Raw genomic sequence first — 22,879 nt, 5'->3', positions numbered from 1 at the left:
GGTGCAGGGCCCAAGTACCTGGGCCATCCTCCACTGAACTCCCGGGCCATAGCAGAGAGCTGGCCTGGAAGAGGGGCAACCTGGACAGAATCCGGCGCCCCGACTGGGACTAGAACCCGGTGTGCCGGCGCCCCGACCAGGACTAGAAGCCGGTGTGCCGGCGCCACTAGGTGGAGGATTAGCCTATTGAGCCACGGCGCCGGCCGTAATTGCTCTTTCAACAGCACTGATTTTCCAAAGTGAGCAGAATTCCGATGGCAGGCAGGTGCTTCCTTAGGCCCGAGACCCAGGATGAGAAGAAAAGCAACACCTGAACAAAATGCTTGCTCTTTACAACGCTGCTATCTCTAACAATATAGGGGTCTGATAGTGAAGAAGGGAGAATGAAATCTTGGTAGGCAAATCTGTGTCTGCTACAGCCCTGAGTTAACAACTTCAGAAACAATTCTTGGTATCTTTTGGATGAAAGGGGTACATTTCACCTGTATACCTCGAGGCCATTTTCTGGTTCCATACACAATTGTCTATTCCAGTCCCCTTTTTAGCCTTTGCTTTCTCCCTTCCCACTGACCTCCATCCCAACTTCCCCTCTTTGACTTCCAAGTTGTCCGTACTTTCCCTGGATTTATCAGCAGAGGAGGCAGAAACACTACCATGACCCAATCCTTCACCATGTGCCTCATTTCCCTAGTGGGACCTGGTTCATGTGTTTGACCTTAGCACCAAGAGTGGCTTAGAACTTGAGTTTGAAGGTACAAATCTCAATGAAAAAAATTACCAAATGTGAGATGAGCATGCAAAAATATGGAGTGTTCATGATTCCTACAAATGTCCACTGCACATAACGACCTGGAGACAGGTTTCTTTGTTGTCACAACAGTAGGGGCTTGTTCAACATGAAGTTAGAGAAAAGGAAGTTATGGATCGGACTTGAATTTTTTCACTGCTTTTGGTTCCAATAACCTGTTAAATTCAATGCTGCGTTCATTCTATAAAGTACATTGGCTTTCACTAGGTACAAAACTTTGTATTCAGTAATAAATCAGGGCATAAAGATGAGTCCATCCAGGTTAAAATAGGTTCTTGCCCTCAAGGAGTTCACAAAATCATTGACAATATAAGAAGCAAAGCAGTTCTAAGCAGCATCAGGGTGTAAAATGAGACTGCCTCAGGGTGACTGAAAGAGTGCAGAGGAACATCCTTCAGATTTGTGAGGATGCGAAGAAATGGTGAAGTTTAGGTACTGGAAGAGCCAATAATGTAGGGACTGAATACACTGAGGACCAGAGCTGATGCAGAAAGCACAGGGACTCAGACCAACAGGCAGAGAATGGGCAACTCAGAAGGCACTGGGTAGGAGACAGGAGACCAGGATCTAGGCAACATGTGCAATTTTCAAGAGAAGAGGAGTTGCTCAGGCACAACAGTAGCAGCAGAGTCTGAAAGCAGTAGAGAAGAAAGAAAATGTGAACCCCAAATCTAGGATAAGGACATTGAGCCAAGGGGACAGGAGACTTCCCCGGGGAGAACAAGGGAAGTAGGTTTGGGAAGGGACATCTGATGATCTGGCGAGATGCAGAGACAAAGGAGCAATTGTGGAAAGAGGCAGATGCGAGGCATTTGCCCCAGGAAACAGGCGCTCAGCAGAGCTGCAGGAAGGGACACGACCCTGTCTTTGGTCTTTGTCGGCCTTCTTCAGTGACACTGCTCTCTCTTTTCTTTTTTCCTTTTCCTCCCAAGTCTGTCCCCCAGGGCCATGTCTGTACTTTTATTTTCCTTTTGCAATCCACACAGCTGGTATAATCTTTCAGAACTTGGCCTGAGAGAAGAAAGAGCATTTTTCCTATTAGCATGTACATCTCCCAGGCAAAGAACTAGAAATCACCTTCAGTATGCCAGAGTGATCCAACTTTGACACCTGCTTTCCCAAAGCATCAGTACTAACCCCAACTCTCTGCAAAAGCTATAACTTCAATAAAAAAAATGTGTGCACACATCAGACATCAGTATTGCCAGAACATACAAATACACACGTACTCTCTATTACCAATAAATGAAGTATCCAATGGTATCCTCTCTCCAGTTTCTCTAAGAAATTCCCTGGAGAAAGAGGAAGGGGGTGTCAATGTTCTCAGCACTCCAGATGCAATGTTTTGTGGTTGTCATGGATATAGTTCTGATCCACAGTGTACTGTGAACTTGTCATCTTTATCTCATTACTGAAACTCAACTGGGGGATGAGCGACATGGGAGTAATAGGAAAGGTTGGACACATTTTGGTTCCAGTCCTGCCTCTGAATTTTATTGGCTTTGTGTTGTTGGACAGTTACCTCTTCTGAGTCTGACTTTCCTCCCCTTTGAAATGGGCAGATTTTTGTGAGAATTAAAGAAATGTATGCAATACACCTAGTATGGCAGCAAACAAATGGTGACTTCTAGCAGCACTGCTCTTCTGGAGTTGTTATTATCATTATTACCTTTATTACCAAACCAAAGGGACCACTTAGCTCAGAGTTGAGAGCAGAAATAGTCCCTGACGCCCATGCTGTGAGTTCATGCCTAATAAATGGGAAAGGCACTTACTTGTCATTTGGATAATGGCAGCATTCAGATGCTGTGGTGCTCGATGATGAGCCTGCAAGTGGACAGCCGACAGCTCACGGAGGGGAAAGAGTCTCTTAGGAGCCCTGTGTGCAGCTTGGCCCCCTCACACCCCTTCTCATCCTCACTTGCTCCCCACTCCCTCTCTCCTTATCCAGACACGTGCTTCCTCATTATAGTCGGTTTGAGGGTGGACCATAACTCTCCCTCTCTTTGCAGAAAACAATGACTATACTTTGCATCATCCTTGCTGAAAGTGAAACTGCATGGCTGGGAGAGTCCTATCATCATTGCACCCTCTGATGAAAAAGATTGTTTGCAGGAAGATGAAATTAAATTGCAAGCTCTGCTGACTTCAACAACAGGTGCCATTTGGGCAAACCCAAAGGGGGCCACTGAATTGTCAAAAAGATTTAACTCTTCCTGATGCTGCAGCATTGGGTAAGAGCATACCACCAGTTCTGCTGCCAGAGACCTCACCACTGGAGAGCGCTTCTATTGGGTTTTTGCCCCGAATCCTTCTAAAAATATTCATCTTCAGGGACGGGAAACAAACAACTCAATCATGTCAGGGTGCCAGTGCATACTCTGGGTCCCAATCCTGACTGAATCCCTTATGGTCACGTTTTCTCACCTGGAAAATGCAGAGATACTGCGAATTATAGCTCCTCCAAGGTTTCTGATAAGGCAAAATGAGAAAATAAAAGGAAGACATTTAGTACAGGACTTGGGACATTATAAGTGTTCTGCAGTTCTTATATCATTTAATAAATCTTTATTCATAATCCCTTATGGGCAAACACTCACACGCATGGGAAAATGCAGACTTCTGGAGCGCTCCCTTGAAGATCTCACATCAGTAGTTCTTGAGTTGGCCTGGGACCATGCGGTTTTTTTTAGAAAGATTTATTTTATTTATTTGAAAGAGTTATAGAAAGAGGTAGAGACAGAGAGAGAGCTCTTCCACCCTCTGGTTCACTTCCCAGATGGCCACAACAGCCGGAGCTGCACTGATCAGAAGCCAGGAGCCAGGAGCTTCTTCCGGGTCTCCCACGTGGATGCAGCAGCCCAAGGACTTGGACCATCTTCCACTGCTTTCTCAGGCCACAGCAGAGAGCTGAATCTGAAGTGGAACAGCCGGAACTAGAACCAGTGTCCATATGGGATGCTGGCTTTAACACAGTGCGTCACAGCGCCGGACCCAGAACAATGCACTTTTAACAAATGCTCCAAGCAGTTTATTGTGGTAGGTCAAATCAAAACCCAGGCCCTCTACAGTGTCTTTGCTGCAGATGCTAGGTTCTATCAGGTTCTAGTCTCCCAGTGATGTGCAGGGAAGTAATGAGAGCAAGAGGAGCTGAGGTTCGACACCGCTACCCTCCTCCCTGCCTTGCCTGATGCATCTGCATGTCCTGCAACGCAGCAGCATGGCCCAGGGCATGCTGGACCTCTGTGGTGATCCCTGCTGGCCCTTGTGACACCCTGGTCTGCATCATCCAAGCCTCTTCCCAGACACCACCCAGAGCTCCTTCCCATGCACTTTGCCAAACCTTTCCATGCACTGCCCAAAGCTTTCTTTCAGTGCACCACTAAAACTAGGTCCTTTCACGTAGTGGGAACCACGACTTCTGCAATGTTGCAAACTCAGAATCAGTGCCAGCTGGAAATACCCAATATGGCTGCAGAGGGTGTTCCAGTGATGACCCTTAGGCCATTCATTATAATATCATGAGCAGTACCCAAGCCCCACCCAAGTTCCCACCCTTCTTGAATATTTAATTAAACCCTGCCCCAGACATCACACCCTATGCCTCCAGATAATATAAAAGATAATCACAAACCTTGTTGGTTGCAACTCATTCTTTCCCAAGCTTGCCAGCACTTAATCTTTTTGCTTTAAATAAATCTTGCTTTCCTGGTCACCCTTATCTATGTCTCTTGAAATCTTTCTCATGTGGAGACAAGTACCTGTACTATGCCTAGCCAGTAGCCACCACAAACACCATATTCTCCTAGTCTGCTTTAAAAAAATTATTTATTTTATTTGAAAGGCAGAGATACAGAGAGAGAAAGAGACATATATAGAGAACGTCCCAGGAGCCAAGAGCTTCATCCATGTCTTCCATGTGGGTGCAGAAGTTCAAGGACTTGGGCCACCTTCTGCTGCTTTCCCAGGCCATAGCAGAGAGCTGGATCAGAAATGGAGCAGCCAAGACTCGAACCAGCACCCAAATGGGATGTTGGTGCTGCAGGCAGCAGTTTAACCCACTGCATCAAGCACTGGCCCCTGGTCTGCCTTTCTTAGTTTGAGGTTTCCTTGTCCCTAAAATTAAGTCACTGAATTGAGGGGGTGGTGCAACCAGCCCCACAGTGTGCTTGATCACAGACTCATGAAGTCATTTATCTCCTCTACAGAAAACATCTTGATGTTCGGTCTTCTCTTGAGGTTTTTCCAGGAATCCCAGGCCCTGCACAAGAAGTAACTCCACCTAGCTAGAGTCTACTTGGCCATCATCAACATTCCCAAAACAACCCAGTATTCTATATTGCTGATTAATCTAAGGAGGGCCACCAGCACTGCCGACCAACCAGGAACACAGACATGAGCTGGACAAGCACATCTCAACCCCAATTTCAGTCTATAAGAACCTTCAGCCTTGCCCCTCTAGGAGCCTGGGAATTCAGTGTTAGTTGCCCTGCTCCTTGCTCTGTACTTTGCAATAAATCCTGCTTTCTTCAACCACCCCGTGTCAGTGACTGGCTTGCTGCCTGTCAGGCTGGAGAGCTCAAGTCTGGGGGTTCTCCAACTTGCTCATGGAGCCAGTCTCCTAGTCTAGCTGACAGAGGCTCACTTTCTCCCAAGAAGAGGAGCCTGAAGTGGGGGCAGACTATTGAATGGTGCAAGGGGTAAATCCCAGAAGAGGTCAGGGAATGCTGATAAAAGTTTCCAGGGCCTGGGTGAGAAGAGCACCTGGGGCCAGCTGGGGTGAGGAACTGTGGGAACAGAGAGCTGGTCTTCACAGAAGAAAGCGCTTTCAAAAAACCATTGTGCAAATCCCAGACACCAGCCTTGGGCCCTGAAATTCTAGTTTAAAGCAATTCACAGCCTGCTCCATTCAGCAGGCCGATGAATTGCAGGCATTTGCACTTCTGTGGTACCTTTCAAGCCAGAGCCTCAAAGCCCTTTTCAAACACAAATCTGTTCAGCCTCATAACCTCGCTGAGAGATTCTGCAAAAGGATAGCAGGGATCACTTCCCTCCCTACCTCAAGGGCAGGCTTTTGGGCGGTAGGAGGCAGGAGGTAGCTGGCAGAGGCTGTTTAACAGTCACTTAACCAGGCAGCTTGACAGCTCAGAGGGAGAAGGAGCCACTTGGGATCAGACATTTCTGGGACACCGGTCTGAGGCATGGAATTACAGAAATGCCCAGATATCCACCGCCCTGCCTTTTTGGCTTCAGCTTCTTCCTTGTTTCGCCTGCCCAGTGTCTGATGGATTGGCAGACACTGAGAGTACCCACCCAATATCACCCGTACTTCTTCCTTGTAATAGAAGCTCCACTTTTTTCTGGGACACAGCAGCCCCAAGGGGTGAGCCAGGGTTCTTTTAAGCCAAATTAGCAATCCTCTCTCACCTTTCCCAGCTTTTCCATTGCTAGGTGATCATACAATTCAGGTTTGTCCCAATTTGCTGCCCCACCTTAACAAATTAACTCTGATATTTCAGTGGTTTCGTATATCAAAGATTTGTTTTTGCTATAATTCTAATCCAATTGACCAGGAAACTACTACACACTCACCTGGGAACCCAGACGGATAAAGTCTCCATCCTCACCTGATGGAACCATCTAGAACCTATGGTCTCCAAGGTCTCCATAGGAGAGCCAACAAAGACGCTTTTTAGTCTTTCAGGATACTATCCTTGCAGGCTCCTGTCAATCACCACAATCAAAAATGGGTTCATCTCCAATCTGAGGCATAATTTGTTATGTCAGGAGTGTGAAGAACAATTAACCACTTGCCTATTGCATAACTTCAAAAGTCTCTTGAGATGAAATGTATGCAAATGATAGTGTCTATTATTGGCCTGATAACAATTCTTTAATTCTAATTTAAAAGAGGAGAGGTTTTCCAGACATGGCGTTTCATTTGATCCAATGAAATATTCAAGCTAACTTATCACTTGGGTGGCAATTTATCTTTTCCGCCTGGAGCAGGAAGAATTTTCGGGGCAGTAATAATGGATTTATGTCGTTTCTACCAATTCTTCTGATTGGAGCATGGGTATTCAAAACTGTGCCATCCTTTTTAACATAGAGCTGCCCTGGGCATGAAGCAGTTCAGAAAATTCTCAGAGAAGAATGTTGCCACCTCCCTACCTACTGTTGTGTCCAGATTAAAAGTTACAATTCGGGACTGGTACTGTGGTATAGCAGGTTGGGCCTTTGTCTGGGGTGCCAACATCCCATATGGATGCCAGTTCCAGTCCTGGTTGCTCCACTTCCAATCCAGCTCCCTGCTGAAGGCCTGGGAAAGTAGTGAAAGATGGCCCAAGTGCTTGGGCCCCTGCACCTGTTACCAGAGAATGCAAGGGTTCTTGTCTTTGCACAAGAAAGAATTCAGGTGTGAGATGGTGAGTAAGTGGAAAGCAAATAGCAAGGTTTATTAGGGCAGGGACATCGTAAGAATGTAGGGCATCTCTCCAGACAGGACCTGAGAGAGAGTGCACAGTCACTCAGACTGGGGAAGAGCAAGGTTACATAGTTGAGTGGAGAGAATACACCTGGGCAGGCCAGGCGGCTAACTCAGCAGCGAGGCAGCGGGCTGAGTGCGCAGTCTGGTTGAGACCAGGGGTTTTTAAGGGGATGGGTCTTGCCTCCCCACCTCTGCTCCTCCTGGAACATAGGACTTTTGGGATGTAAATACGAAAATTCTTTTCTGAGTTTCCCCCTGAAGTTATCAGACAGGAGGAAGCCTGGCTGGCGGCCACCAGGTTAGAGGAAGGTGGGCAGGACCCCCTGGAAGATCAGGATCAGGGGCAGGATGTTTTGAAGTGCAGATACTGGGCTGCCCCTGGAAGGTTATCGGGATGACTCTGAGTGCATATGCTGGACCTAGATGTCTCCTTAGGCCTTTGTTACACACGCATAAGCTCATATCTGACTTCCTACCTAACACACCCAGTGAAGAACTCAGAAGAAGCTCCTGGCTGCTGGCTCCTGGCTTCTGATCAGCTCAGCTTGGGTGGTTGGGGCCATCTGGGGAGTGAGCCAGCAGATGGAAGACCTGTCTCTGTCTCTCCCTCTCTGTGTCTGTAACTCTGCCTTTCAAATAAATAAATAAATCTTTTTTATGTTACAGCACAGGAGAATGGGAGCCAGTTCTCCAAGTTAATGATATGCAAAGAGAGAGTCGAGGGAGAGAAGTGAAGGGAAACAAATGGGTGAACTAAGGGCACAGCTGATGGGGAAAGGGGGGGAAGGGCGTTAGCAGGAGACGACTGTGCCTTCCGAAGGTAGCATCCTCCTTGTTCAAAGCCACATCTAGGGGTTTTCCATTCCGCATCGCATTCCCCTGCATAGCTCTGCTTTTCCCAAATATGCTTGCAGCCAAACTGTCTCCCAGAGATGGAGACACCAAAGGCAAACAAAAGAAGGCAAGAGAGAGTTGTGTGGGACCTGGTGGGTTAATGCCTATTTTATTCAACTAAGGAGGAAGCTGTGTTAATAAATGCCTGTGACATTTAATGATGTGGCTTTCATTTTGAACACATCATTGCTTGATATTGAATCCATCCATTCTGATAATAAACCCCAGGACCGCGGAACTCTCGCTTTTCACCCATAAATAAATAAATAATAGGGACACAGTGCAGGGACTGATTTTGCACACTGGGAGTGAGGGCGGGTGGCAACTCCCCTGCATGCGTTTGCATCTCATGAACTCTATTCAGCCGCATGGCCTCCCATTCGTCTCTCTGGAAATCCAATTTCCCTCTTGCAGGTTCGTCTGCCAGTTTTCTAATTTTCACATCAAACTGCGTATTACTCATTGTCAGGCTGGTTGTTCTGGAAGAATCGTTAGAGTCTTAAACCCTCTCCCAGTGTTTTCAGTTCAGCCACAGACGGCTGCCAGGTTTCACATTTTCCAGAAGATCACTGCCACCTCCCAAAGGCTCAGAATTTCGAACCTGTATTCTCCTGTCCAGGTCAGGGATGGTGAAAATAACATTCGGAAAGAGAAATTCAAAGTCTTTAATACTCAAAACGGCCCTTCCCAGCTTACCTGGGAATGTGTGGTTTCTTTCTTGGTCCCCTGCAATTAGTATACAATCAACCTACAAAAAAAATCATTGGTGAAAGCAACGAATACATGACTAAATGAATGGTACATTTTATACACACACACACACAGGCACACACTTCTGCAACATTACTGGATAGGTTACACACACACCAAATCAAGCTCTATTGCATTTAGTACAAATTCAGTTTTATTTAATCTATTCCAACAAAAAGTATCTTTCTCTTTTTATTTTAAAAAGACCACTATGCTTTAAATGGTAGCACTCCTTGATATGATTAATTTTAATTTGTCATGAGCCTTGTTAAGGTTCTGATCTCATAGCTACAGCTTCCAAATCTGTATGTTTAGTTCTAGGGTCCTTATTTAGCCCACATTTCCAAATTCACAAAATGATATAAAGTCTAGTGTGCATTTCTCCTGTAGGGCCTGGGTCCATCATGGAAAGATCTTCTCAAATCTATTGCTTCCAAAGAGTGGGAAAGTTCAGCAGGAAATCCACCTCCCTAGGGGTCATTTGGAGACCATGTGGGTGGAAGCCTCACTCCATGAATGCACATCTAGAAATTTCCCCAGACTGTTCAAGGTACTTCCCAAGTATAGGCTGTAAAGTACTGGAAACAAGGTTGTCATCTTCTTATGGTTTTCTGAGAGAGTCAGGTGAAGGAAGTACTTAATCCTTCTAACAGAATCAAACCTCCAAACTCCCAGGTTCATAGCAACTAAATGTAATTCCTTCCCCTGAATTCTGTCCTGGAGTAGAAAAAAACCTACAAAGCATATCCACTAGGATATGGATGGCACCAAAAAGTGTCAGTGTTACTAAAGTTACACAGCTGTACTTGGTTATGAGAGATAATCCCCATTCTTAGGAAACCTGGGCATGTAATAGAAGTATTTAGACATGCAGAGCTTTCATGTATGTAAAGCCTCAATGATTAAAAATGCTATACATAATAAATAGGGGATGAAATACATGTAAGGTACACACGTGTGCATAGATGGATAGACAGATAGATAGATATAGAGAGAGAGAGATAGCACGTGTGATGAAGTCAAAGGTATAAAATGTTAATGACAGGTGGATTTGGTAAAAGGCATATGATATTCTTCATGGTATCATTCTTACAACTTTAATATAAATTTGAAATTATTCCTTAGTAAAAAGCGTAAAATAAATGTGTTAGAAGTCCACTAGCATGGGTGAAATCAAGCTGTTTAAACACAGCCAGGCACAGGCCAGGAGCTGGGGATAGCAGGGGGCTAAATGTTCCATTGGAACAGAGGGTGGCAAACTGCATCTGTAGTAGGTCAGGCAGCAAATGTTGAACTCTGTGGGCCAAACAAGTGCTGTCAAAAGGACGTCACATGACCACTGTGATGCTGAAGAATATGTGAATGAGCAGGCTTGTGCTCCAATTAAACTTTATGAAAACAAGCGCAAAAGTCAATCTGCCAACCTCTGAACTGATAACTGGCCCTGTGGGATCTGGCCTATGCCCGTTTATTTGGGTCACCAAGAAGGAAGTTCTCTGGGTGACTCGCTGTGGCAGGCTCTGTCTCTAACCCCTGTTACTCTGGAGCACCCTTGACGTTGCCTGGCTGATATCGGTAACATTGACCTCCTCAGGAGAAGTCACAGAGGAAAGACCTCTTATGCTACAGGCTGCCACAGGACAGGTGTGAGAACACAGCCTGTAACCTTCACATTCACATGAGAGACGGACCAAAAGTCATTGCAAAGGCTGACCTGGAGATGAAGGGGGCAGGGAGTGGCCCCACCATACACACACAGAGGATGTCTACTGCTCTGAAGTCACAATCCAAGTCTGTGCAGTGGATGTTTTGCTTTAATTTAATTTTTATTTTTTTAATGATTTTATTTATTTATTTGAAAGGCAGAGAGAGAGAGAGAGAGAAAGAGAGGTCTTTCATCCAGGGGTTCACTCCCCATATGGCCACAGCAGCCAGAGCTGTGCTGATCTAAGGCCAGGAACCAGGAGCCTCTTCCAGGTCTCCCGCACGGGACTCAAGGACTTGGGCCATCTTCTGCTGCTTTCCCAGGCCATAGCAGAGAGCTGGATCAGAAGTGGAGCAGCCGGGACATGAACCGGCCTCCATATGGGATGCCAGCACTGCAGGCAGCAGCTTTACCTGCTACACCACAATGCCAGTCCCTTGCTTTATTTTTAAGAAATGATTTTTAACTTGGGTCTATTGTCCTACCTAGAAATGACCAGACACATGGTCAAGACATGAATGGTTAACAGCCATAATGAAAGGACAGTGTGGATAGGGAGTAAGAAGAGAAAGAACTCAAAGTGAACACAGTTAAAAGTCCTTTAGCTGCTGTTGTCCCTGTCACTGGTTGTTACCCTCCCTGTCCCCACACTGGCCCCATCAGCTCTCTTGAAGTCATCTGACTTCCGCCTTGTCTCGTTACACTTCCTGTGCCATGCCTTATCTTCTTGTGGAGAAGATGCATCTGCCTTCTACAAGCTGTCAGAGTTCCCAAAGAGGGACACAGACTTGCATCCCTCAGCCGAATCCATCACTAATGTGGCACCTACCACTCACCCCAGCTCAGTGTTAGAGTCTGTCCTGTCCCAGGGCACTTCCTCAAGCTCCTGGTGCCTGCCCAGGGACCCAGCACTGCAGGCCTCTTTAGAGGCAATTTTATTTGCAAGGTAATGAATCCCTAGCTGATGCAGACAAAGAGGCTGGAGCATCCAACGTGGTGACTTTAGAGGTGAATAAGGGGCTGGCGCTGTGGCGCACTTGGTTAATCCTCTGCCTGTGGTGCAAGCATCTCATGTGGGCACCATGTTCTAGTTCCAGTTGCTCCTCTTCCAGGCCAGCTCTCTGCTGTGGCCCGGTAAGGCAGTGGAGGATGGCCTGAGTGCTTGGACCCTGCACCCCATGGGAGACCAGGAGAAGCACCTGGCTCCTGGCTTCGGTTCAGCGCAGCGCCCATCATAGCGGCCATTTGTGTGGTGAACCAACAGAAGGAAGACCTTTCTCTCTGTCTCATTCTCTCACTGTCTGTAACTCTACCTGTCAATTAAAAAAAAAAAAATAGTAGTAAATAAAAGCAGAAAGGCAGAAGCTTGCTTGCAGCTTTCTCTGACCGTGTCCCCATACTTTCTTACCTGTCTTTAGAATTCTACCACATAGAAATCTTGGAGCACCAACTGTGGGTTTGGCAGATACTGTAATGAACAGGACAAAGGCAGGTCCCGCCCCCATGGAGTGCATATTTGATTGGGATCCTAACAATCAACAGAAAATTACATTAGCACAAGCAATGGCTCTCAAACTGACAGAACATCAGAATCATTGGGAAGCCTTATTATTTTTTCAAATGTTTATTTATTTATTTATTTATTTGAAAGGCAGAGTTTCAGAGAGAGAAAAGGATTTTCAATCCACTGGTTCACTCTCCAAATGGCTGCAATGGCCAAGGCTGGCCCAAGTTGAAACCAAGAGTATGGAATTCCATCCAGGTCTCCCATGGCAGTGGCAGGGCCCAAGCACCTGAGCCATCTTCTGCTACTTTCTCAGGCTCATTAGCAGGCAGCTGGATCGGTAGCAGAGCAATTGAGAACAAGTGCTACGATATGGGATGCCAGCATTGCAAGGGGTGGCTTAACCCTCCAAGCCACAGTCACAGCCCTGGGAAGGCTTATTGAAGCACAGACTGCTGAGCCCCTCACCACCACCCCCAGAGTTTCTAACTCAGTGAGAATGGGTGAGGCCCAAGAACCTATATTTCTGCGGTCTGTTGTGGTAGAACAGGTTAAGCCACATCCTGCTATGCCAGCATCTGATATGGGTACTGATCGAGTCCCGGCTGCTCCACTTCCAATCCAGCTTCCTGCTAATGCCTTGGGAAAAGCAGTGGAAGATGGCCCAAGTGCTTGGGCCCCTGCACCTGTGTGAGAGACCCAGAAGAAGCTCCTGGCTCCCAGCTTCAGGTCTGTCTACTGCGGCCCTTTGAAGAATGAACCAACAAATGGAAGACCTCTCTCTCTGTCTCTCCACTCTCTCTCTGTAACTCTGCCCTTCAAATAAATAAATAAATCTTCAACAAGAACAACAACAAAACCTCACGGAGGGAGCAGGCAAAGTCTGGCTGCATAACTATTAAAAACAAGAGAACCTATAGTTCTAACAAATGTTCAGGAGCTACTTACTGGTGATGCACAAGGACCAGACATTGAGAACAGCTGCCTTGCTGCGTGACGGGCCTTGTGAAGTGGGACAGGGGGCAAGGTAGGGTCCAACCGGAACTTGCAAAGAGAGGATCCTGCTCAGGTCAGGGAAGGCGTCCCTGAGAAAATGATGACCAGGTTTACAACTGGAAAAGGAGGAGAATTTAGACTATAGGGATCCTGCTTCTTTTTTTTTTTTCCATCCTTAAATTCAAAGTGAGGCACCTAATTTCCTCCCTTTGAAAATGAACCTGACTGGGCCAGCGCCGCAGCTCATTTGGCTAATCCTCCGCCTGTGGTGCCAGCACCCCAGGCTTCTAGTCCCGGTTGGGACGCCGGATTCTGTCCCGGTTGCTCCTCTTCCAGTCCAGCTCTCTGCTGTGGCCTGGGAGGACAATGCAGGATGGCCCAAGTCCTTGGGCCCTGCACCCGCATGGGAGACCAGGAGGAAGCACCTGGCTCCTGGCTTCTGATTGGTGCAGCGCACCGGCCATAGCGGTCATTTGAGGAGTGAACCAATGGAAGGAAGACCTTTTTCTCTGTCTCTCTCTCTCACTGTCTAACTCTGCCTGTCAAAATAAATAAATAAAAAGAAAATGAGCCAGATTAGTGCCTCACTTCCAAAAAACAGAAAGTGGCCTAAGTGATGCCATGTGACTTCTGAGGCTTTCTGGATCAGATAAAGCAGACTTCTTCCTGGGTCCTTCTTTTGAATCTCTCAGGGGAAAGCCAGCTGCCATGCTGTCAGGATGTTCAAGCAGCCTGCAGGGAGGACCTGGGGGGAGGAAAACTGAGGCGGCCTCCCACCAACCACCATGTGAGTGGGCCACCTTGAAAGGGACACTGCAGCTCCATCAAACCTGCAGCTGACTGTGGCCCTGGGACAGTAGCAGAGGATAGCCCAAGGGCTTGGGCCCCTGCATCCACGTGGGAGTCCTGGAAGAAGCTCCTGGCTCCTGGCTTCTACCTGTCCCTGCAGGTTGTGGCCATTAGGGGAACAAACCAGCAGATAAAAGATCTCTGTGTGTGTCTCTCCTCCCTCTCATAACTCTGCCTTTCAAATGCATAAAATAATTTTTTAAAGATTTATTTATTTATTTGAAAGAGTTACACAGAGGAGGAGAGGCAGAGAGAGAGAGGGAGGTCGGTCGGTCGGTCTTCCATCTGATGGTTCACTCCCCAATTGGCCACAATGGCTGGAGCTGTGCCGATCCAAAGCCAGGAGCCAGAAGCTTTTTCCAGATCTCCCATGTGGGTGCAGGGATCCAAGGACTTGGGCCATCTTCTGCTGCTTTCCCAGACCATAGCAGAGAGCTGGATTGGAAGTGGAGCAGCCGGGACTCGATCCGGAACCCATATGGGATGCAGGTGCTTCAGGCCAGGGCTTTAACCCACTGAGCCACAGCACTGGCCCCTAAAATAAATCTTTTAAAAAAATTACAACAACAAATGCACCTTTAGCTCACCAACTTGGTGGAGCCTTCCAGTAACTAAAACAGCTAAGATTCTGATAGTCATGCACTTGACAAATAGAGACTCATTCCTTAGCATTTCTATCTCCTCCCATCTAAGGCTAGGGTCCACAAACCAGGGACTTGAGGCCAAACAGAGGCCAGTGCGTGTTTATACAAATAAGGCATTATTCAGATACTCCTTTGCTTACATACCATCTGCGGCTGTTTTGTACTGAAATGCCAGACTGAGCCGTTGTGACAGACTGCATGACGCGCACAAAGTCTGCAATGTTTACTGCCTGACCCTTCGCAGAAAACGTTCACAGATCCTTGTCCTAAGGAGTCCTTCTGAAGTCCTTTAGACTTGTCCTGCCTGTTTTTTAAATGTAGCCTCTCCAGTCCCACATTCTGAAGAAGGATTGACAGTTCTTTCACTGTGAACTTCTTTAAACAAAAGTCTCTGAACTGTGTCCCCCGGCCACCAGTCATCCCCTGCTGTCTTTCCACCCTCCACCCCCAATCTATTCCTAATTAGCGGCCACCGCTCTTTCTCCCCAAAGTCAAATGACAGCCGGGAAGAAGGTCACTAACAGGACTGAGAAGGCAATTTGTCAGCCTTACCTTCCACCCCACTGGGAGTTGCTGAAAGCCAAGGCCATGGCTGCTCAGCACAACAGCTGATTCAGAGCATCCAGTCAGAACTTCCAGATCAAACAGCCCCTCCTGTTCATTAGCAGATGCCGGGCGCAGAGTGCAGTAGAGGAACACAGCTCCCTGGGTGGGGGAGGTGCTGCTGTGTCCAGCTCGGCCCATCTCTGTAGTATGCAGACAGCGAAAATTCCCAGCTGAAGACTCCTCTCCTGTTCCAAAACAGAGTCGGCCATGCGCCTCTGGACACCACCGCTCTTGCCAGCAGAACTCTGCACAGGCTTTTAAGTTAGACAAAATGAGGGAAATTCATGACTTGAACACTTTCAGAAAGAGATTCAGAAGTCGCTTTTTAAAAAATAAAAAATTGGATTTATTCAAATTAATTGAAAATAATTTTTCTATACATCTTTAAACTATATTTGTATTTCCATTTTATTGGAAAGACAGAGCTCTTCCATCCACTGGTTCATTCCCTAAATACCCACAACAGTGGGAACAGGACCAAAAGTCATTTTTTTTTGTTTTGTTTTTGTTTGTTTTTTTAAGATTTATTTACTTATTTGAAAGGCAGAGTTACAAAGAGGCAGAGGCAGAGAGAGGTCTTCCATCTGCTGGTTCACTCTCCAAATGGCCAGAGCTGAGCTGATCCAAAGCCAGGAGCTTCTTCTGGGTCTCCCACGTGGGTGCAGGGACCCAAGGACTTGGGCCATCTTCTACTGCTTTCCCAGGCCACAGCAGAGAGCTGGATTGGAAATGGAACAGCTGGGATGCCAGCACTGCAGGGGGCATCTTTACCCTCTAGACCACAGTGCTGACCCAGGACCAGAAGTCCTGAACTCAGTTCAGGTCTCTCATGTGGGTGGCAGGGACCCATGTACCTGCTGCCTCCCATGGTATGCATTAGCAGGAGCCTGGAGTCCAAAGTGGAGCCAGGACTCGAGCTCAATCCTGATCTCTCACCTGGGTGGCAGGACTCCAAGTACATTAGCAGGAAGCTGGAGTCAGGAGCAAGAGTAAGGATCAAATCCAGGTGCTCTCTCAACCAGTGACATGTCTGCAAGGCTAATTAGCCACACACACACACACACACACACACACACCCCATCGTGGTTTTCCTGAGCTCCCCGCCATGGTCTCCACCCCCTCCAATTCACAGGTTTCCATTTATCCCAGTTTCTGCCTTCCATAGTGGAGCTTTCCCTCAGACATCTGGCAACAGCTGCTTGGGAGTCCTGAGCATAGAGCAGGGCTCATCAACCCTGAGCTTCGCTTAGCTGATCTGCCCGTGCCCTTTAATGCCACTGTCTCTACTCCTTCTTCCTGGGCTGGTCAGAGTTCCCCGAGCGCATTCTCCGATCTCCTGCCTGAAGGGTGAAGGCTGAACTCTGAACTCTCAGTGTTTGGGAAGTGCGTGGGGATGGAGGACTGGGGTGGGCTGGGGGCAGGGGAACCACGGGGTCTTGGTGTTCAGCCCCATTCACTCACATTCGTTCACTCCCCCTTTCTTCAGGGCAGTCCTGGGCTGCCACCTGTGGTGTGATGCCCCAGCTCCAGGGCCCCTCTGATTCTACGCAGATTAGCAGCTTCCACGTTTATGCTGCCGGGATGAAATGGGCTCGGTTTTGCAAGGCTTCCAATGAGGTCTCGAGCTCCAACTGCTTTTCAGTGATCCTCCCTCTTTTGGCCCATGGCCCCCAACTTCAGCCTCGGCCTCTGTAATGAGTCTGTTGAGGGTTCTGTGGTTTCCATCAGGATATTCTTGGCTTTCCCCACTTCAGGCTTAAGATTCAAGTTTCTCGCATCTGCTAAAGTAAGTTCACTGTCATTCTGCTTTTTAGCTTCCAAAATTTATTGCTCTGTCTCCTTGCCTTTTTTCCCCATCCTTATGCATTTCTGACTTTTGAAAAATAATCATCCTTTACCTACAGTTTTAGTGAGATTTCCAGAGAGGGGGAGTTAGTCGTATGGACTTTAAATTCACAATTATTAACATCCTACAGCCTTCAATACATTAATTGTCTGATTTAGCACATAAAATTAAGTATTTTACCCTCATAAAGCTATAAATGTATAAGGTTGACAAATCTGAATCTTGACATGTTCAGACAGTATTTATAAAGTCACATCCACTTAAATCATAGGTTTAAATAAGTTAATTAAGTATCCATAAGAAACAATCAGCAGGCAAAGACTTCATGCTATCAAACTAAGTTATTTTACATTTTGGAAATGATAAAATACTAAATATCCACAGATTCCATATTGTAAGAATGTTAATAGCATAAATGATTTTCTTAAAAAGATTCCACTCTTAATTTTAAAACTGAGGTTGAAATATGCTGATTTATATAACCCTATACAATTTGAGGGTAAATTCCTAAATACTTTTGGGGTTGCCATCCCCTCTTGTGTGATGTATTGACAATCAAAAAGGCTCCTTGTGAAATGGTGACTGAATCTTTGTCACAATACTGGTCAGGTACATGGGTCCTCATGAGTCTAAGGCAAAGACCATTTCCCATTGCTTTCATCTTGTCAGGCAAATTGATTGCATCTACCCAAACTACTATATTAATCCATTGAATTTGACATTTCTTCCTTGGCTCCTAAAAAGATATAAATTATTGAGGCCAGCATCGTGGCATAGTGGGTAAAGCCACCAACTGTGATGCCAACATCCTACATAGGTGCTGGTTCATGTCCCAGTTGCTCCACTTTCAATCCATCTCCCTGTTTATGGCCTGGGAAAGCAGCAGAACATGGCCCAAATGTTTGGGCCCTGCACCCACGTGAGAGACCCGGAGGAAGCTGCCTGCTCCTGGCTTCAGTCTGGCCCAGTATGGGCTGTTGCAGCCATCTGGGGGAATGAACCAGCAAATGGAAGACCTCCCTCGCCCCCTCTCCCCCCCGGACCCTCTCTCCCTCTCTCCCTCTCTCTCTTCCTCTCTCCCTCCCTCTCTGATTTTCAAATAAATAAATCCTTAAAAATTTATTTTTATATATAAGTTGTTATTTTATATACAAATTTATGGAAACATTGTTTTTATGTGTATCCTTGAAAACCTTTGAGTTATAGGGACTCCTATAATCCTTTAATCTTCTCTCTATTAAGGCTAAGCCTCTTCGAGATGATAAAATGACTTCCAATTATCCTCTTGAACTCTTTGACTACAACATCTAGGGTTATGTTGTGGACATAATTAAAGAGAAGAAACTAAAGGAGCTGCAGCATAACTCAGGATGCACTATGAAGTCCCGCGTCTGAGGAGGCTGAGCTCTGTCGCATCCTTTCACGCACAATCCCTCGGGGCTCCATTACCAAATGTAAAATCAGCCCGACCAGGCTGTGAATCCACCGGGACTTCACCCTGCAGGAATGTGGACACCACCAAGGGAGGAGAACGTGCCTGTCTCACTGCACGGGCTGGGGTTCAATACAGCAGACTAAACGTGTTCATGCAGCCAGACAGGGAAAATGGAAACTGCCTCTCATGGCGTCTTCGGGTGAGCCTCAAAGGGCCCGAGTGGAAAATAGCTTTCTAGGTGGCCAAAGACGGCTGGAGAAGAATAAGACTGCCTTGTGTTGTGATCAACACTAGGAATGTGCTGGTGATGTTGCTGGAAGATTGAGGTCCACGGGGAACACTGATACTACCTCTTCTGTGTACCACGGGAGAGAAAATGGATCTGACAAAGCTAGCTTGGCACGCAGTTCTACTGGGGAGGACAAATATGCAGTACTATGTAGTAACTGCTTCTACCTGGGTCCCCTCTTCTAATGGCACAGCACTTGCCCCCACACCTTTAGTAGCTGCATTTTCTTCAGACTATGCTTATTCATTTTTGGCTTATTCCACTGTCAGAGGGTTAATGACCCCTCTTGACACAAGAAATCCATACTTTCAACAGATCTGCTCCATTTGATACCTCTGAAGGCAAAAATCTCACTTCTCCTTCCATCTGCTGGTGGGTCAGAGGTCCTTAGACCATACTGTCACATAGACGGGCACTGTTTCAATCGCCCTTTGGTCAGTCCCCACTCCTGGCCCAACCAACTAAAGCTGGGATGGCAGCATCCATGCTGGACTGAAATAGGATGCCGGGGGTAGGACGGTGTATTTGAGAAAATGGTCTGGCTATCACAGACTATGACATACATCTGGGGGACAACCAACTTGGAGGTCAAGGAAGGGCAAACTTGTTTCCTTGCCCTCTCTCCTTTTCTTCAGGAAGGTATTCAAAAGGCTGAGGGTTTAGGATACTTGGGAATGCTTCTAGGTGGACCAGAAACAGTCCCCTGCATCTGCCTTTAATTATGTCTAGGGAGAGACATTGGGGTTCAAGGTTTGGGAAGAGGTACAAGACACTTGACTTGGCCACTGACAGTCTGTGGCCTCCTTGTTGCTACTTTCATTTCTGAAGGCATGAGGTGTTTTCATCTTGGGAAGGCTCTGGAAATCTCCTAGGTATGAGAGTGGGCCAGAGGACAGAGGGAAGGGAGTTGCCTGCTGGAGGCTTGTCCCAGTTTTAAAGGCAAAAGAGGAAGTGGGGCCTTCAGGTTTCCATTGAAATTAACATAACAGCTTTCCATGGTGGGAAGGCAGCAGGATTCAGGCCAGAAATATTGCCAGGATTAACTACTGAGCCATTTGGCTGAAACATTCCCCTGTGGGCTCTCTGAAAATCCAGCAGGTGAGCAATGGAGTACATCACTTTGATGGACAAAAATCTGGCTTCTGACCAAGATAAATATCCCCATAAGTCTAGGACTAGCAAATGCGTCCTCTGCTATTTGAGCTGAAGGATGGCATGATGAGAATGGAGCCACGTCCCGATCCAGCGCCTCCCAAGGCTCTGGGCCAAGGTCAGAGTTCTCTTGGCTCTGGGCACTTGGCCCAGTGGGCACATTGAGTTTTATACTGGCTCTCTGATGCTCTTCTTCTCTCCTGCAGACCCTAGAGATCCAGTTCTGTTTGCTCCAATCTGCCTCAGTCATTCTTCCACTGAGCTTTCCTCTATTCCCAGGCCCAGTGGTGAACAGAGACCACGGAACCTCTTTTCTCTTCCTGCCCACCCAGCCCATTTTCTTTCCATAATCCCAAAGAAAACAGACAGGGGCTTGGAAGTCTTAAAAGATTAAAAATGACATGAATGGATGGGGTCCAGCACCGTGGTGTAGTAAGTTAAGCCTCCAACTCTAGCGCCGGCATCCCATATGGGTGACAGTTGGAGTCAGGCTGCTCCACTTCCAATCCAGCTCCCGGCTGATGGCCTGGAAGAAGCTCCCGTCGCCTGGCTTTGGTTCAGCCCAGATCTAGTTGTGGCAGTCATTTGTGGGGGGTAAACTAGAGGATGGAAGACTTCTTTCTCTGTCTCTCCCTCCCTCTGTCTATAACCCTGCCTCTCAAATAAGGAAACAAAAAATCTTTTAAAAAAATTACATGAATGGGCTGGTGTCGTGGCTCACTAGGTTGATCCTTGGCCTGCGGCACCAGCATCCCATATGGGCGCCGGGTTCTAGTCCTGGTTGCTCCTCTTCTAGTCCAGCTCTCTGCTGTGGCCTGGGAGGGCAGTGGAGGATGGCCCAAGTGCTTGGGCCCTACACCCGCATGGGAGACCAGGAGGAAGCACCTGGCTCCTGGTGGCCATTTGGGTGGTGAACCAATGGAAGGAAGACCTTTCTCTCTGTCTCTCTCTCACTCTCTAACTCTGTCAAATAAATTAAAAAAATTAGTTAATTAAATTAAAATTTAAAAATTACATGAATGATGGGTCGGTCTTTCTTCCCTAATTCACCACACTGCTGTTTTGGCATCATCTAGCCCAGCGATTTCCTGCTATCACCAGAGAAGGACATCAGGAGCTGAACATAGACCAGTTCATTCCTCTAGGCTTGGGGCCTTTATCTCCATCTCAGTGATGCTCCGAAAAGGATACTATTAACAAAAATGTCTCTCAGGTGGGCACTGTGACGAGAGCTTTCACACAGATGTTTTATTTAACCCTCACAACAGCCCGGTGAACTAGATAGCAACACTATTTCACAACAGCCCAATGGGCTAGACGACATCACCATTTTATCTGACGCAGAGATGATAACAAGCCCAGCCAAAGTTACACAAGAGTAGAGCCAGAATGCAATCTCAGGTGTATTTTACTGCAAAATGCCTTTGTCTCTATAAAAATAATATCCTCATATTCAAACACCCATTCCCAAAGGAAAGAATAAGAAGACAAAGAAAGGGGCCACCATCGTGGTGCAGTGAGTTGGTGGCCACTTGTGATACTGCATCCCATATCTGAGTGCCTGTTAGAGCCCTGACTGCTCCTCTTCCAATCCAGCTTCCAGCAAACAGGTCTAGGAGGGCAGCAGAAGATGGTCCCAGTACTCGGGCCACTGCCATGCATGTGGGAGACTGGATGGAGTTCCTGACTCCTGGCCTCTGTCTGGGCCAGCCCTGGTTATTCACTTGTAGCTATTTGGTGAGTGAACCAGCAGAGGAAGTTTCTCTCTCTCTAGCTCTCGCTCTTGCTCTCTCTCTCATTCTCTCCCTGATCCTCTGCCTTTCAAATGAATAAATACATAAATATTAAAAAAAGAAGGCAGTGAAAAAAATCACATATAATTCTATTGCTGAGATATAACCACCACAAACATTTGGTATATTTCATTTTATATCTTTTTCCTCTTTGCATCCACACAATCACACACACATACCAAGCACTTACTAATTTGTATTTCAAGTAATTTTTAACATATGCTATGTTCTAGTTACTGTCCTACATACTAGGATACTCCAAGACCCCATTCTCAAACACCTTATAATCCAGTGGAGGTGTCAGAAAATGAACAAGTAAATGAATAAATTGATGCTACAATGTGTGTCAGCGGATCTGCCATAAACAGCTCCCTAGCTTGTGCTCTGCAGAACTTGCGGGTGGGGGTGGGCAATCACAATGCAGTTAAGGTGAATGACATCCTGAGGAGTGGGGCTGTGCACAGCCTATACCACATACAGTGGGTAAAGATAACAGACACAAAGTAGCATGCAAAACTATTTTATGAATAGGAGGCCAGAAATACCTCTTTGATGAGGGGCTATTTGAGAGTTACCCAAAGCAAGCAAGAGAACAAGCTCAGCAGGAACCTGAGTGAAGAGACTCAAGCAGGAGGAATAGCAAATGTAAAAATCCTAAGGCAAGAATGCTCCCGGGGTGCCCAGGGAAAGCACAGGGGCTGGCTGGGTGGAGGGCAGGGAGGAGAGGTGGGGTCCAGGGGACAGGGCCCTGTGGGCATGGTAAGGACTTAGATTTCATTTTGTGTGTCAGAAGTCACTGGAGAGGTACAAACATAGATGAATGTCTTAAGGATGTCTGGCTACCATGTGGAAAAAAAAAAAAAAACACAAGAGAGGAGGCAGCAAGACAAAGCAGAATCAGAGAGAGAATGGTGTTAGTAACTGGAACTAGGCTGAGAGCTGGGGACTGATAGGAAGCAGAGTCAGGACACGGTCTAGGGTGTTGCTGGCAGAGAGGTCCACATGACCTGGATGGAGGGCACGTTGTGAGCTGGGGAGCAGAAGAGGGGGTAGGTTGGGAGAAACCGAAAGTACAAAAAAGCAAAGAGTCTGGAACATAGAAACATTAAAACATAAGGAAA

General features: G+C 46.9%; 1 long non-coding RNA gene across 1 annotated transcript in view; it reads right to left on the bottom strand.

Moving 5' to 3' along the window:
• The window catches only part of LOC138844313 (uncharacterized), a 47,801-nt gene extending 32,311 nt beyond the window's left edge, over positions 1–15,490 (bottom strand). Inside the window, exons 1-5 of the long non-coding RNA XR_011379941.1 lie at positions 15,190–15,490; positions 13,097–13,260; positions 8,886–8,937; positions 3,236–3,280; positions 2,584–2,635 (exon numbers count right to left, since the gene is read on the bottom strand). This is a non-coding gene — a long non-coding RNA (uncharacterized lncRNA). The remainder of the gene's footprint in view (positions 1–2,583; positions 2,636–3,235; positions 3,281–8,885; positions 8,938–13,096; positions 13,261–15,189) is intronic.
• Between the last annotated feature and the right edge of the window lie 7,389 nt (positions 15,491–22,879).

The sequence above is a fragment of the Oryctolagus cuniculus genome, chromosome 1, assembly GCF_964237555.1.
Source record: "Oryctolagus cuniculus chromosome 1, mOryCun1.1, whole genome shotgun sequence".
Classification (NCBI taxonomy): Eukaryota; Metazoa; Chordata; class Mammalia; order Lagomorpha; family Leporidae; genus Oryctolagus; species Oryctolagus cuniculus.
The sequence above is the reverse complement of the archived record's forward strand: the minus strand, read 5'-3'. Positions and strand labels throughout refer to the sequence as shown.